This window comes from Pteropus vampyrus, unplaced genomic scaffold (genome assembly GCF_000151845.1).
Source record: "Pteropus vampyrus isolate Shadow unplaced genomic scaffold, Pvam_2.0 Scaffold444, whole genome shotgun sequence".
NCBI lineage: Eukaryota > Metazoa > Chordata > Mammalia > Chiroptera > Pteropodidae > Pteropus > Pteropus vampyrus.
Window position 1 is genome coordinate 398,437 of NW_011889225.1, and position 17,550 is coordinate 415,986.

At 34.5% G+C, this 17,550-nt stretch overlaps 1 pseudogene; it reads left to right on the forward strand.

Annotated features, from left to right (window-relative positions):
• Window positions 1-17,550, forward strand: part of LOC105306543 — a 33,953-nt pseudogene that overhangs the window by 14,579 nt on the left and 1,824 nt on the right.

A 17,550-nucleotide genomic window follows, 5' to 3' on the forward strand; every position in this document is an offset into this window, starting at 1 on the left:
AAACAAACAAGCCAAGCCAAATAATCTGGCGAAAAAATGGCAAAGGACCTGAATAGACACTTTCCCAAAGAAGATAAAGGGCCGACACGTATAAGAAATGATATTCAACATCATTAATCAGGGAAATGCAAAGCAAAACCACAATAAGATATCACCTCTCATCTGTTAGAATGGTGTCATCAAAAAGACAAGATGCTAGTGAGGATATGGATGTCATCAAAAAGACAAGTGCTAGTGAGGATATGGAGAAAATGGAACATTGTACACTGTTGGTGGGAATATAAATTAATACAACCACATGGAAACCAGTATGGAGGTTCTTCAAATTTTAAAAATAAAATAGCCATATGATCCAGTAATCTCACTTCTGGGTATATGTGTAAAAAAAAAAAAAAGAAAAAGAAAATCAAATCGTCATCTTGAAGAGGTAGAGATAAGTCCCCCACCCTTACCCCTCCCCGTTCACTGTAGCCTTATTTATAAGACATAGAAACAACCTAAATATCCACTGAAGGATGCATGGGTAAAGAAAATATGTTATATAGAATATAAAATATATAGAATATTATCCCACCATAACAAAGAAGGAAATCCTACCATTTGTGACAACATGGATGAACCTGGAGGGCATTATGCTAAATGAAATAAGCCAGACAGAGAAAGACAAATATTGTATGATCTTACTTACAAATGGAATCTAAAAAAATCTAAACAAAACTCATACTTGTAGAAACAGAGAGCAAATTGGTCCTTGTAGGGGTAAGGAATGACTGAAGATAGTCAAAGTGTGTATAAATTTCCAGTTATAAGATGAATAAGTTCTGAGAATCTAATGTACAGCATGGTGATTACAGTTAGCAATACTGTATTCTATATTTGAAAGTTTCTGAGAGTAAATCTTGAAAGTTCTTATAACCGCCCCCCCCCACCAAAAAAGGTAACTTGTTAGGTTGATAGATGTGTTAACCAACCTTACATGTGTTAACTAACCTCATTTTACAATATATATGTATATCATTTTGTGCACCTTAAACTTATATAATGTTATATGTCAGTCGTATCTCAATAAAGCTGGAAAAAAAGAAAAGAAAATGTTTTGGAACTAGATAGAGGTGGTGGTTGCATAACATTGTAAATATATTAAATGCCACTGAATAGTTCAGTTTTCAATGGTTGCTTTTATGTTATGTCAATTTTATGTCAATTAAAAAAAAAAAGAAGGAGACCAGAACAAATGTCACCATTAGTAAAGTTATAAATAATATACCTCCATATAATTTTGTTACAATTATCTGTTTATGCTTCTTTTTCTCTAACTGGATGTATGTTCTTTAAGGATAAGAACTACATTTTATTTATTTATTTATTTTGTATCCCCTACCTAGCACAGTACCCGACACATAGTAGTCATTTAAGAAGAAATGTTCAAGTTAATTACTGAATTAAATAAGTCACATATATTTCTCATCATTGGAAAATTAAACTTAAGTTTTGGATAACTAGCACATTTTGAAAAAATCACTGATGTTCTTGAGCATGAAGTACTAACTGAATGTGCTAGGTTATTGAGACCTTTTTTCATCAGTTTACAGAGCTTTACCTAACAGAGCTGATAATTGACTCTATTGCTCACAAAATTGCTGATGCTAACATAGCTGTTAAACTTATGAAAAGCAACTAAATTGTGTTGGCTTTTTAAAGATCACTCTGTTTACTTCAGGCTGTGACAAATATATTACTGTGAAGTCAATGAACATTTTTAAGACTTCTTAATTTCCCAATAACGTGATAGTGAACTGCATGGTGGAATATGACCTAAGGCTTGCAATTCTACACGAGTGTTTAATTTCCTCAAGTAACTCATTAACTACCTGTATTATAAATATAAAGTACATAATGATTCTGGAATGACCAAATAGACTAATAAAAGTTTTTTGGAAGCGGGAAATCCTTCACACTTTTATGCTGTTAGAGTACTCTACTATTTGTGAGTTGTCTTTATTCATTGTGATATTCTCTCAAGTTTTTCCTTTGTGTAACAATTCCAACTCCAAATGTGATGCAGTTAGGTTTATAAAATCTTCATTCGAACTTCGTGTTGGAATTCATTCCCCATAACTATGGAACTTTCAACTTCATATACATTCAAATACGTGTGTAAAAATATTCTTCAAAGAAATAAACATAGTGATATAGTGATGAATTAAAAAACATTCTATTAGAAAACATAAAATTAGATGATGAAAATTAAAAATATATATATCAGTAATTTAATTAAGTGTAAATAAACTAAATATTTTAATTAAAAGACAATTTTGTTAGTCTGGCTAAAAAACAAAATAGAAAAAATCTAACTGTATTATGTTTCCAAGGAACACATATTAAAATTAAAAGGGATCTATTTATTATCTATCTATCTATCTATCTATCTATCTATCTATCTATCTACCTATCATATATCTATCTATCTATCTATCTATCTATCTATCTATCTACCTATCTATCATATATCTATCATCTATCTATCATCATCATCTATCATCTATCATCATCTATCATCTATCTCAGGCAAATATGAACAAAATGGAAGTGTAAGCAGTTATTTTAACATCAGATAATGCAGACTTTTGGGCCAAAATTATTTGTTAGATATACTACATAAAAGATATAATTCACAAACAAACATACACCAAAATTAAACCTGCATTTATTTATTTGTGTAGACTAAAATATATGATGCAAAAAATGATATAACCACAAGAAGAAATATTCCATTCCATCATTATGTTGGGACATTTTAAAATTCACATAGTATGACTTGCCTCATCATATTTTCTAAGAGATGATTGATCCTGCTCTAGTATATCCTTTATCAGCTTCATTTTGGGCTATTTTAATACGTTCATCTAGATGAGTTGAACAATTAAACATTTTAAGGATAAACATTAAAAATGGTATTTTAACTAGAAGCAATATATTTAGGTACATTCAAGTACTTTTCCTAAGGTTCCAAGTTCAGAAGAGAGGTCTGGGCTAGAGATATGATAATGGGAGTCATAAATTGTCTTTGATGCCAATAGCATGGATGAGATTTCCTTGGGACAAAGTATAGAGTGAGAGGAAATACATGTAAATTTACTTAATGCCGATCTTTAGTGACTAAATAGCAATGCTTGAGCCTACAATGAAATTTAAAGGAATGACCGTAAATAAATAAAAAGAGGAATATCAGGAGAGTGTGTTAACATGAAAGCCAAGAAGGAGAGAGTTATTTTATAATGTGTTATTTGTAATATTGTTTATTACATATGTGATAGTCAAGATATAACTGAGCAGATTATAAATTTTTATCAGTGTCTAGGATGAGTCATTCTGAGAATCTCTTTCTGATCTTAGTGATTGACTAAAACTCAAAGTTGCAACCTATATATTATTGTTGTAATAAAATGTATCACATGCTTTTAATTTAAAAAAAAACTCATTCTATTAAAAAGCCAATTTGTTCAGATTCTCATATGTGATGGTATACATATAAGAATTTAACTAAAGTAATATTGGTATTATATGGTTATTTCTTAGGTTTACAAGTTTGACTACAAGTATCTTCTGGTCTGTTGGCTTGGATAAAGTATCTAATGTAAACATAAAATTTCCTCAAATAAAGATGAAATACTTTCAGAAGTGGTATTAAGTGAAAACCCAGCTTAGTAACAATCTAGACACTTATGTCTGTCTTATTCATTTTTTGTTTCCTGGCCACAAATAAAATGCCAAACCCAAACTAATTTTATAATTTAAGTGTATTTAAACTGAACTGCAATTAAAGAAATTTCTTTCTTTTTGATACATAACTATGTTTTCCACACATAGATGAGTAATACCTTAATCAATGAAAGTAGTAAGTTACATTGAACTGAGTTTAAATCAAATCTTCACAGGATTGCTATTAATTTATAATAACATTAAAATAAAAACCAAAGAATAATACTCTTTTAATGAATTATAGATAAATATGCCCCAAAATCTAGGCTGAATATATCTGTGCCTCCTGGGAGCTAAAGTAATATGTTAGTTATTAATATACAGATAACAATTATTGAACATTACTCTATGCCAGCCAGTGTCCTATACATTTTATGAATATCAATAATTTTTACAAATATTCTTATGAAAGAGTATTTGTACATAACTCTCTTCAAAGAAAGAAAAATTTTTTTACTAAAACTTAGTGATATTAGACAACTGAGTCTATTTCTAAAGGATATTTCCAATGTAACAATTATTTTCAGTTGTAGTTTTACAAATGATATATAATGCTTCTCTGAAATTCTGTTGTCAGTTCTTGGAAAGAGTGAAGAAGAGCATGTCCAGAGAAGGTCGAGCAGGTTAGTGAAGCATTTCCAAATGCTATTGCTTATGTAAAGTTTAAAGTCCTTGTGGCTCTTTAGTAAAGGAAAAGAATATTTAACTGTCTTCAGATATTTGAAAGGAATTTTGCATAGAACAGATTAACTTTTTTTTTTTTTGTATTGCATCGAGGCACAAGTAAGTGAAATAGCACAGGGAGACTTTATGAGTGAATGAGTTCCATTCTCATTGCTATAAGCACTCAAAATTAACATTACCAGGGGAGCGAGTTTGCTTTTGTTCTTTTTAAATATATTCAAAAATAAGTATAAAACAGTTTTACCAAAAAAAAATGAGAGGGAGGAAAGCAAGCAAGGAAGGAAAATGGCAGGAAGAAGAAGAGAATGGAAAAATTGCATTTTTGCAATTTCTTTGATTACTTTAAGAGGTAAATGCTTAGTAATTTAAGTTAATAGTCACTATTTTCTAATGAGAATAGGAAAGTTTTGTCCCATCTATGACTTGGCAAGATATAAAAAATCAGAAATACAATCACATAAAAAAAGACACAAGATATAAAATACCCAGTGTTGATGAAAGTATATATGATGGGTATTCTCATATATTTCTGGTAAGAGTATGTATAAGATGATACATTCAAACAAAATAACCATTTTGACAATATAAAACACTTATAACTTTTATCCTATAGTTCTATTTCTGTGCATCTATCCTAATGAGATAGTCTTAAATAGAAGCCGTGAGTACAAATATATTAATCACAGTGATTTTTAAATAGTAGAAAAAAATGGAAACTATATAAATCCAGTTATAGAAGAATGATACATTAGCTACAATATCTTCACTTTATAGAACCTTATGTGTCATCAAAAGGTGTTTTCAAATAATGTGTACCAGTATAGAAAAATATTTATTGATATATGAAAACTCAAAGAAGTACAGTTCTAATAGCCAAAATATTCTTTTAATTCTAATAATTTACTTGGCTCTTCTAAAATTGTTAATAAATTTCTATTCATACACCCCAGTAATACTTCCTATATCTCTTTTTTCTCTCCTTTTCAATTTTCTATAAGCCCACATCACTTGGGAGTCTCTTATTTACACACACACTTTAATGTTCTCATTCCCTTTTCTCAACTGCTTTCCCTTTCTCTCCATTCCCTCTTTGTCAGTTATTTTTTAAATAAATCTAGATCAACTAGCTTTTCTCTTCTTCCCACCCAGTCTCGAATTTTGCATCTCAAAAGTCCATCAATCCAGTCTGGTGGAATGCCTTTTTCTCTGAAAAGGCAGACTGGAATAGAAAAAACGAAGTCAACATTCTCTCTTTTGGCAGAGGGAGGTTATTTATTTCATATTAAGATTTTTTTTTATCCTGTTCAATTTTGAATAGGTTAACAGAATTTAAGATACCAAATATTGAAACTTAGCATCAAGTTCCAAGTATTGAAACTTGATATTCAGGTATTATTATCAAACTAGTTTTTTTGTTTGTTTGTTTAAATGCATAAACTTAAACATATTCCCACCAGAAATCCATCACGTATACTTTCCTCAACATTGGGTATTTTATTTGTCTCTTTTTTAATGTGAAACTAAGAAAAATTATTTTAAAATACTGATAAATACACAGTTATAATAATTGTAACAGAAATGAAAATGTTATAGTATAAAGAACTAGAAAGGTCTTCCAGATGGAGAGCTAGGATATTGCTATGGAGGAGAACCAAGGTTTGCTACCTCAAAATATACTGTATAGGATTTTGATCAGTTTAAGTTGGTTATTTTTTAGAAACAAAAGACTTGGAAAGAACCTTTGATCATCCACCTTTCCCTGCTTAAAAGAATAGAAAAACCTACCTAAAGGAAGAAAGCTATTCGCTTTAGATATTTACCTTAGCATATGTGAGTTAAGTGGCAGACAGGGAGGATCCATGCAAACCTGTTTATCAGACTCCCTTCTGTGCCCTATTGTTATTGGGTAGCCCAGCAAGAATTTGTTTACCACGTTTGCTCTTTCTCATCTACCTTTGATTTCTCTATTTTCTCTTTGAAATCCAAAACCTCTGCCTCCGCTCCTTAGTCCACTGCATCCTCAGGGCTCACATTCTTATAAACTCCCACATGTACATATGTAATAAATTTGGTCATTTTCTCCTGCTAATCTCTCTCATGTTAACTTGATTATTACTCCAGAGAGAAATTAAAAAGGTGGGAGAAAATTTATCTTTTTCTGCCTCCACACTATAAAAATGAAAACTTCTATTGGAACTGAGCAGGGAGTAGAGTTTGCCACCCCAAAACATGTCTTTCAAGATTCTTTTAAGCTGGTTGTTTTCAAGAAAGGAAAGACTCAGGAAGAAACTTCTCTCTAATTGCCCAAAAGAATTTAGATAGAGGACCTGCTCCAAGAAGGGTGCTATCATTATAGGTAACTATAGTTTAATATGAACTAGTGTGTGATGGACAGGGAGGAACCTAGCAAGGCCAGTTTAATCAAAGTCCTCTCTGTCCCATTGTTAAAGATGGCCCAGTAAACATTTGTTTACCAAACATTTGCTTTGCCGTAACCATGTAAATTGTCTTACTGCCCTTTGAAGTCCCAATCACAAACCCCCTTTCTCCTTAACTCAAGGTGACATAGAAACCTCAACCACCCAGTTTATCCTCGGGTCTCATATTCTTATGAAACTCCCATATATATGTAATAAGTTTGGCCATTTTCTCCTGTTAATCTGTCTCATGTCAATTTGACTATTAGGCTAGCCAAAAGAACTTAAGATAGAAGGAAAATTATTTTTCCTCCTCCATAGAACTATATCCCAGGATCCTGCCAATCCCTTGCTGAGTTACACAAGTATGATTTACATATACCCTAGTTATACCGAGGGGCCTAGTTACACAGAGTGCTGAAGTAGCCAGTTGTTAATAGGGAATATGTCAAGAGGAAGGAAAACAGAAGTAAGGGCTTAAAAATACTTAAATTGCTTCCTTGTTTTTGATTTTTTTTAAGTTTCCATTTCTAAACATAATTGATATGACTAGAGCCCTGCTGCTCTCTTTGATTAAATAAGAAAAGCTTAATTGCTACTCTTTGCACCTCACTAGATACTTCCTGTAATATCCTGTTTTCTGTTAACTACTTAATCGATAATTCAATTAAAAGTCAGTAGAATTATAAGCAGGTGGATGAAGTCTCATGAGGTCTTGGATTTACTTTAAAATACTTTAGCAATAAAAAGAAAGAAAAGAAGGTAGATAAAGCCAGCTTGACGAAATACGGATAATTATTTGATCTGCCTGTCGCATATAGTAGGGTCATTATACTAGTCTCTCCACTTTACGAATGTTTGAAAGTTTTCGTAATAAGATTAAAATCAGTAGTTACATTGAAGGCAATTTCAAGCTCTTAGCTTTAAAGAATAAAGTTTTGCTAAACAAAAATTTAACTTCTAAGGCCGAAAGTCTCTTTTAAAAGAAAGGGTTTATTAAGCCATTGTTAGCAAGTGCCAGGTGGAAAAGGCAACACATCCACCGACCTGGAGTTAAGGGCCGTTTCTATAAATCAAGTAGCGAGGTAGAAAGATCCAAGCTGTTTTGAAAGAATTTACATTGTCTTTAGATAAAAGAGGTAGGAGAAAGTAAAGCAAGGCCAGCTCTGGGACAGATGCAGAGTCCTCAAGGAAGAAGTTTTTGTTGTCCTGGACTGGCTAGGGGCAAGAGGTTGGAAAATTCATATGTAAATAGGAAGTGCAGGCTCAGTGGGGTTCCATGGTGCCTGGCTATTCTCTCCTTTAGATAATCTTGGAAATAGCCACTTGGAAATTAATCCGAAATTCCATAGGACATTCAGGAATGTGAGCAGCCTTGTTAGCTGGCCCCTGCAGTTGTTAACTTATTAACCCCTTCTTGTGTCTTTCATCCTCTGGCCTGCTGTAATTTAATTTAGGATATCTCAGAATTTTCTCCTTTTGGTTTCATATTCTACCGATGAAGATTTTTTTTTTTTTATTGTACATCTTGATTTATCCAAAACAGTATTTAAATTTCAGATATTTGAAAATGTTCTGTTAAAAAAAAAAAAAAAAAAGCAGGCCTAAAACAGAGTCACTTGTGCTAGGCCCCATGTCAGCAAACCAAGACTTAATTGCAGTTTTAGTCTCTCCCAGGAATGTAATCTTAAACCAATAGATCTGTAATTTCTTGGTCAGCAGTAGTGAGGTTATCCACATGATAGACCCTTCTATCCCCCAAAGAAAGATGAAGTAATCTGTCCTTTTCCTTATCCCTCTTTCCTTCTGCCTATAAAGCCTTCCATTCTATACATCATCTCAGAGCTCCTATTTGCTAGATGAGATGTTGCCCTAGTTGTGAACTGTTCAATAAAGCCAATTTGATCTTTAAATTTACTCAGTTGAATTTTGTTTTTTAACAAATTCAAGGATAAAAAACATATGCATATGATAAATATCAGATTCAAGACATTTTGGTATTCGGCATACTTAGAAGTAACACCAACTTGCACTTCTTGTCACAAGTGAAAAATCCAAGATTTTTGATTCCAAGATTCTTCACTAGTTCTTTCCTACTCCCCACTGTGAAACTTGTGAAAGCTTGTTCTGTTCACCACATGACAGCCAATAACAAGGACTCGGGGAAAGAAAAGCAACTTTAATTGGAAAGCCAGCAAGCCAAGAAGATGGCAGACAACTATCCTAAAGTCCAACTTGAGAAAGTACAGAATTCAGGTCTCTTTTATGACAGGACAAGAGAATGAAAGGAGTTTGACGTTAGGAAATGATTGATGATTGCAGACATCTGGATGTCAGCAAGGGTTCAAGGGGGAAGGTAAAACTTCAGACTCTGGTTCCCATGATCTCAGTCACGAGATTCCTATAAATCTTTTGATAAACAATCATTAATTTTGTACATACCTTCCTTATCTCCTTGAAGACGTAGTTTCAAGCTGGGAGGTTGTTTCAGTAATTTCTAGGCTATTGGTTAGATTTCTTTAATGATTAACATGTCTACGTGAAGGACATGGCAGAAGTTGCTAATTGACATGTCAGGCTTGAGCAAGATGGAATCAGAAAGACTGATTATTTTATTCAATTACACCATTTCACTCCTCTTTGTGCTCTTGTACCTCACTCTTGGATTTAGCCTCAAACATCCTTTTCCTTAATTCTATTACTCCCTATTGATTTTCATGAATGGAAAATAAGCTATGTAAGATTCAAGAGAAAGATGCTTGGATCGAAATTTGAGGCAAATAGCAGGAGTGGTGTTAACTAAAGGGAGAAGATAAAGAAATTAACATGTTTTGAGACCTCTACTATGGCAAAGGCCGTAGTATGATGACAGAATTTTACATGTAGCAGAGTAAGACAGTTTTTGATGTTGTTTGCAAGAAGCTTATTATTTATTTCCTAAGGAGATATTTTTTTATCTAGTGACTCTTTATGCAAATTTCAGGTAGGCAGGGGTCTTTAATAAAGGTATAATGTTCTACAGTGAGAACATAGCAAATATCTTTTATCACTCCATCAAATCTGTCAGTCACTGTGATTTCCTGGAAAGTAAATCTGATTACTAGGGCAGAGGTAGATCAATTTGCCTAAGGAGCTCAGGGCCTTCTGGGAGAGAATAAATACTAAAAAGCCTCTCTGGAGATAACCTCTCCTTCCTCTCTGAGATATAAAATTAGAGAGTGCTGTTGAGATGAATAAGGCAGACTTCATCCACCCAAGGGCTAGTGGTAGGGACAGGTAGCATGTCTCCTAAAATAAAATTAACGTAGAGAAAGGGGTTATTTGGACTGGTAGCTCTAACTCTAACAAGAGTAGGTAGAGTAATAAATATATTTATGCTTTTTCAGCATAAAGCATTAACTGGTACTTACACCCTTCCCCTGAACAAGACAAACTCTTACCTCATGTTGAATTTCCCCTCCTTTACCTTTCACTACTTTGAAATTATCTGGAAATTCAGCTCTTAATTAAATGTTTTATACCATACCGCTACTTTGTTAGGAAAATTACCTATGTATAAAATACTGTTGCTTGTATTTTGAAATGAAAGGAAAATAATTTAGAGTCAGTTGTAGTGGACAAAGCAAGAGGTGTTCAAATCCACGTAATCTTCTCAATGATTTCAGACTTCCTCATCCTAACCCTGATTTACTTTCCACCTTCCTTCCTTATCTGAATAGTTCTCACCCTTGATTTCCTACCTCAGGTCCCATTTTCCCCTTGAAATCTCACCAAGCATCTTACTTCACAGAGATGTTTTTCTGCTTTTAAATTCCTACCAAATTTCATTTTCATATTCTTGTTACGTTTTAAGTATACAAACTAAGAAGGAACTTATTTGAGAACAGTGACTGCATTCTAGATCTCTCTGGACTCTTCAGGGCTTTACTCTGGTGCTTTATATGTCGGTGAACATTAGACTAAAACTCTAATTTAGTCAGAACACATGAGTTCTTCCCCTACTGCTCTTTGGTTCTTCTTAGCTTATCAGGGACAACTGAAAGTGAATGTTAGGGCTATTACTGGTCTACCTAGCAACCAGAAGGGTTCCCAAGGATACACACTCTGAAGACATACACTTTTGATATGGTAATGAATGAAACTAAGGAGCTAGTCCTAAAACAGTACATTTCCATATAAACTGAAATCATATGTCAATATTGAAACTACCATATAATCAACTATGGCTTTATGGTCTCAAAAGGAGCTATTATTGCCCTCCCTATAATCAAACGTTTTATTTTAGTCACATCAAACAAACATCTCTAACTTTTAAAAAATGAAATATGAGGACATTGTTGACTAAAAAATAATATCTACTAGGTGTTCCATCACCCAAAAGGATTTATTCGTGAAAAAGAAAGGGTTGTAATCCAGTGCATGCAGACATGGTAAGCCATGTGCACACTCTAGCCTGCATGTCAAGATGGAGGGGTATTTATAGAAGGGTAAAAGAAGTTAAGGGAAAGAAAAGTTAGGACCATAGAGCTTTATTATAAGCACAGTTCTTCCTGTTGGGTTTTCACGTGTAGGGTTCTCACCATTACATAGAGTAGGAGAACTTCCATAAGCCCTAACAACCAAACATGTACAGATAAAGCAGATTTAACAACATCATTCGGACATTTTCCTTAAGACATGAAACCTTATAGGGTGGAAGCTAAGAGAATAGAAATAAAAGAACATATTTAAAAGTTATTTTATAGAAATTATGAAGAGAAGACAATAAATAAATGGATTAAGTTTAAAGGAGATAGATAAATCTAAGAAATTCAGTGCACAAGGCTATGTGACTTCTTGAATAGTATAATCGACAAAAGCAAGTAAGTTGTGAGGGGTCTGAGAAATAATGTCTGTGATACTGTGATTTATAATAAGAAATATATATTTGTTTTTTGTCCCATTCCTGGCACAGAGTTCCCAAAATTCTTATAAATTCATAAGTGATAAGAGCACTAGGAGCACCTTTTATTCTAATGAGGTGACTCTGGGTAGGCTCCTGGATGTTCCTGGATGGTGGTTGGTCACCAGAAAGCCCAAGCCAAGATGAGAAGTTTGGGAATTTTTAGCCCCACACCCCACATTCCAGGGGAAAGGGGCTGGAAAGGGAGTTAATAACTCATCATGCTTACATGAGGAAGCCTCCATAAGATACCTCAGAGGCCAAAAACAAGAATCAATACAAAAATGAATTCGGAAAACTCCCATAGAACAGAACTGGGACTGGTCTCAGGAGTTTGGGGAATGTGCCACACACACTGGCCAGATGTCAAGTTGCTATGAATCATAACTACTATGTGTCTTTCATTTTCCACTTTTAGAATAGGAGTTTTTCTTGCCGTTGTCCTATCCCTTTCTCACCAATGTGTACTGGGTGTGGTTGGGGGGTGGGAGGTGAAGAGATAGGTGTTTTTAACTCACACATCTGCAGATCAAGATGAACTGAACCTGAGGAATCTCATCCACATCTGGACCCAATACAGATGACAAGATCTTAAACTTAGAGCTAGCAGAGTAATGGGATGAGATTTGGGGGCAATAGGGAAGATGAATGCATTTTGCATGTAGGAAGAAGATAAATTCTAAGAGATAGACTGTGGTAGATTGTTTCTAAAGATAGCTGCCAACAATTCCTTCCATCTCTGCCCGTGCATGTCGCTCCGCTGATCGAAAGATAGAATCTATTTCCCCACTCCTGAGAATTTGAGCGGGACGTGACTTGCCTTGTCCCATAGAATGTATCAGAAGTGACATTCTAGAACATCCAAGCACAGGCCTTAAGAAGCTCCTGCTTTTTAGGGTATCCAGCTGCCTTATAAATAAGCATGGACTAGAGTACCAAATAGTGAAAGAGTAGGGATTTCAAGAGAGAAGTCTTGGCTTCCTGTGCTGCCTGCTAAGGTTCCAGGCATGAGGGAAGCTATCCTGGATATTTCAGCCCAGCTTAGCTCCCAGATTCAAAAATGACTTCAGCTGACACTATATGAAAAACAATAAGCCATTGTCACTGAGCCTTGCAAAAAACAAAAAACAAAAAAAACACATAATCATGAACAAATAAATGATTGTTTTTAAAAGCCACTAAATTATTGGGGTGGTTTATTATGCAACAATAAAAAGCTAAAACAGAGTACTTAAGAACATTTTTGGGATGGTGGAACACATTTGGAGAAACAGACATTGTTTTAATAATTAGAGATTCAAATACATTGAGTTTGTTATCAGAGTGGGATCTATAAACAGAAATGTTACACTGTCAAATTTATAACACATTTAAGGAGTAAAACAGGATTGTATGTTTATATAATACTTTAAGCACTGATTTACCCAAGAACTATTCACTGATAATCTCTTATTTGCCAGGCACTGCGCTAAGGGTTCAAAGACAATGTGTTTCAAGATGACTTTAATTTAGCCAGTTAGCAATTTTCAGAATATTCTGTAAATATGGGTAGCTTCTAGGAATTAAAGGTAGGTGGGTCTATTTCTCCACTCCTCCACTCCAATTCCCAGTAGCCTTAATGTCAGAGGTATCTTACAACAAAAATTCTGACAAATGTACTAACATTTGTTAGATATGATTTTAATATATACAGAAATTATGGTCCTTCCACTAAGAAATACACATTAAGATTGTTGGGGAGCAAGAAAGAATTCCCCTACTCTATTCTTCTTTAGTCCTTATGGCAGTACTAGTTAAAAAATTGGCACGAGACTAAATTGACAGGAGAAAAAAACAATTTAATACGTGCATACCGGAGACTCACAATGTGTTGCTCAGAACACAAAAAGTGAGGCTCAAAGAAATGATTGAAACTGGCCCCTTTTAATACTTTCTTAGACAAAGAATACATTTGTGAGAAATTGACAGGACAAAGGAAGTTGGTGCTCATTAGAAGAGAATCTAAACAAGTTTGGGTATTTGTCAGTGAGAAATCTTAACAAAGTGTAAGCTTGAGTAGTAAATTCATAAAGGCATTGCAAGGTTTGTTTATACATACGTTTTCGACTCTGGATTTTGTAACTTGTGATAAGGTCGTCTCAGTTTTTCAGGATCAGGTAGGGCACCTATCATGGAGGTTTATTTCCTGTTTTTAGGGAGACAGAGGAAAGTCAGAGAGTTCTTCCTGCTCTTGTTGCTTCTGAGGTGATTTTAGTTCAAAATAATCAATGTGCCATCTGGGCACTGACATGATGATGAAGCAATCCAAAATTCTAGTATTAATATTTTTATGGCAGGTTTGGGAATAATCTGTTTATCATTGATGTATTTTAATGTTTTATGTTTTAATGCTTTAAGGAGTTTGGCACATTAAATATTTTATAGATTATTCTTATGATTCCAATATAAAAAGCTTCATTGATTTAGATTAGCAATTTTAAGGCATAAGACATGTTGAAAGGCATAAAATAATGTTATTAGGTTTATAAAGAGTATTATAAGTTTTAAAATAACTTGAGATTCAATATAAATATATGTACATATTAAATTTTCTAGATTTATGAGTTACTTAAATACTTGGGAAATTTTGCCAAACAACTGAAATATTGAACTAAAAGTGTAAATGGGACCAAATATTAATCAAAGGCCTCTTAAAAGTAATTGTTAAAATTTTTCAGATTTATAAATTAATAATTTAATGTATAAGTGAATTTAAAAGCTTAAGAAATAAATTAAAAATTTTATGACTTTAATAAGTTAATATCAACTCATCTTTTCTTGAGTCATTGTCAAGGACACTAAAATATTCTCATTTACATACTGTGGATTGAGAGTTCATCAATGTTAGGTATAGATTGTGTTGAAAAAGAAGAAAATGCTACCCTGTGTGTGTGTTCTTTTGCTTTCCTTTCTATTTGTTTAATTGAATAGTTAAAATTTATATTTCTAAACCTGAGTTTGAATGTTTAAATATTTTAATAAACTACTAAGAAAGGAATTTTCTCTCTTTTTTTTTTTTTTGAGTACTGCTTTGTAAAGAGCAGAATTGTCCAAAAGTGGCCCAGAGAACTCATTGTGGGTTTCCCAGACAATAGGCAGCTCCATCTCCCAGTGGATAGGACTGCAGTTGAACTTAGCTACCCGCTATCTTTATGGCTTCTTTTAGCCAGAGACTTACAATTTCTCATGGGTTCTAGGATCTCTAAGAAGGAGTGGATCCAGGTTTCCTATGCCTGAAATTTACCTATCTCCTTTGCTAACACTTCATTTTTATTTCCCAAATAAATCTTACTTAACCATATCTTGTGACACTGCACCTTTTTCCTCTTCATTTTAAATTCTACTGTTTGTGAATTTCAGTGCTATTACATGTCTCTTTCACATGCAGCTACAGAGGAAATTAATTTGAAATTTTATCCTTGTCAAACACAATGGAAGTATAAGATATAACCCTGCAGTCACAATTATGTGTAAATGGAATGTAAGAAGCTTAGAAAGACAATTATAATAATTAAATTAGAAATTGTCATTCTTATCACCAAATTATGACAGGTCTGAAAAATGTTAGTAATGTAGGGAAGAGGCAAGAGAACTAATGTTAAATTGAACTAAAATGTTAAATTGAGCCATAGTCAGAGACTGCAATATGCTGATCAACCCTACAGCCAGACCACAAAGAAATCTGCAGAACAAAGGAAGATTTCTGCTGGGATTGCTAACAACCCATTTCCCCACACCATAAAGGGAAAACAGGAAAACAGAGCCTTTAAGTGGTGCCCTATACAAAAAGTTCCCCTATGGTTAAAACCATGGGGAACCTATGGATCAAAGTCTGGGAACTGTCAGCAGGCCTTTCATGATACATATTTCTTACATTTTCATGCTACATTCTTATCCTTCCTCACTGTATGCCCATATCAAAGGAAATGAGTAAACAAAGTCTTTAAACTGTAATTCACAGAAACTAGAGAATGCTATATGAATTACATTCCCCAAACATTCAGGGTCCTTCTCAGTGTCTTTACTCAGTATGCAGAAGATGTACTGTCTGGAAGTGTCCCTGTCTCTCCCTATTGTCTCTTCCCCTCTGAATCTCTCTTAGGATCTCTAACTCTTTGCCACAGAGAGAAAAGACCACTCTCCGTCTATGGAGAATTACCTCTTCTCTGATAAACTTTTCTTTTGATTCTAACTTTCACATGTGCTTGAATTCATTCTTGGGCTCAGCCAAGGATCCTTTTCTTTCTCAGTAAAGGGCTTGAGTTTCCCCACTCGGGGAAATTTGCTTTATCCTGAATCATTAGAATCAAAAGTGGCTATTGCTGCAAATTATGCTTTTGCACTTATATGATTCTTTTTCATTTACTCAATTAACTTGCCTTTATTATTAAATACAAGGCTTTCAAGAGCAAACCTATCTCAAGCTCGGAAAATTTAACCATCTAAGTTTATGGACATCAATTTCTACATGCCCCAGGGTGGTAAGTAGTTTTAGAAAGAAGACTAAAGAGAGCAGGCTGTGGTCCTGGCTCTGCCTTTTACCTGCTATGTGACTTCACTCTAGCTCATCAGTAAAGTGAAAATAGCAGAGCTTACTCAGCCAACCTGACAAAGTTATTTTGTAGTTTAGCTGAACAAGTGGATGTGAAAGAATCTCTGAAGTTCAGAGGAGAGGTACTATTGTATTCATCACTTCATCACTGTTCCATAATACTGAACGCACATATTGCATCCCTGTGCCTGGAATATATTGCTCTTTCCTCTTTGCCTGTTGAAATTGCACTTACTATCTAAGTCCATAGTAAAGTACTATCACATAGAGCCTTCATTGAACACCCCATCTGAAATCTTCTTTATTCTGAAAGTATTTACTGATCATAGAATTATTTAATTCCTACTTGTTGCTACCTGGTATATTATTCATTTTCTTATAATGGCTCAATTGCATTTTTAAATATAGTACAATGTCATGTACTCAAGGTAGAAAGTATACAGCATTCATGTGCTGAGCAAACTTCTGTCTATCCTTTGCTAGGCAGTACCGGCGAGTGCTCCCCTGCCACTCCAGCCCCAGCCCCAGCTGCAGGCCCCATCCTCATCCCCAGACTGGGTGGCAGTAGCAGCTACCACCACGGCTCTAGCCCAGACCCTGGCCTCAGCACCAGCCCCATTGCTGACCCCAACACAGTTGCTGGCTGTTCTTGCTCTACCAGATCCCTTCCCGGCAGCCATGTGGTCGGGCTGCACTGGTCATTTTGGCCTCCAACACGGACAGCTGTGAGTAAGGCAACGAGGGCACTGCCAGAGTCATGAGGACCTGGCAACTATTGACAAATAGTTACTGGGAACTATTGACAAACACTCAGTGGAAGACAACAATTTCTTTTCAGTACCATATGATGAGTTAGAAGATGAGGTTGTTGTTGACATGGAATTTGCTAAGAACATGTACGAGTTTCATGAGAAAGTCTCTCCAAATGAGCTCATCCTGGTACGCTACAGGCCATGACACCACAGAGCACTGTGCTGATGATTCATGAGTACTGCCTCCAACCCCATTTACCTCACTGTGGACGTGAGCCTCCAGAATGGCTGCATGAGCATCAAGGCCTATGTCAACACTTTAATGGGTGTCACTGGGAGAACCATGGGGTGATAGTGAAATATGCATATTATGACACTGAACACATTGGAGTTGACTTGATC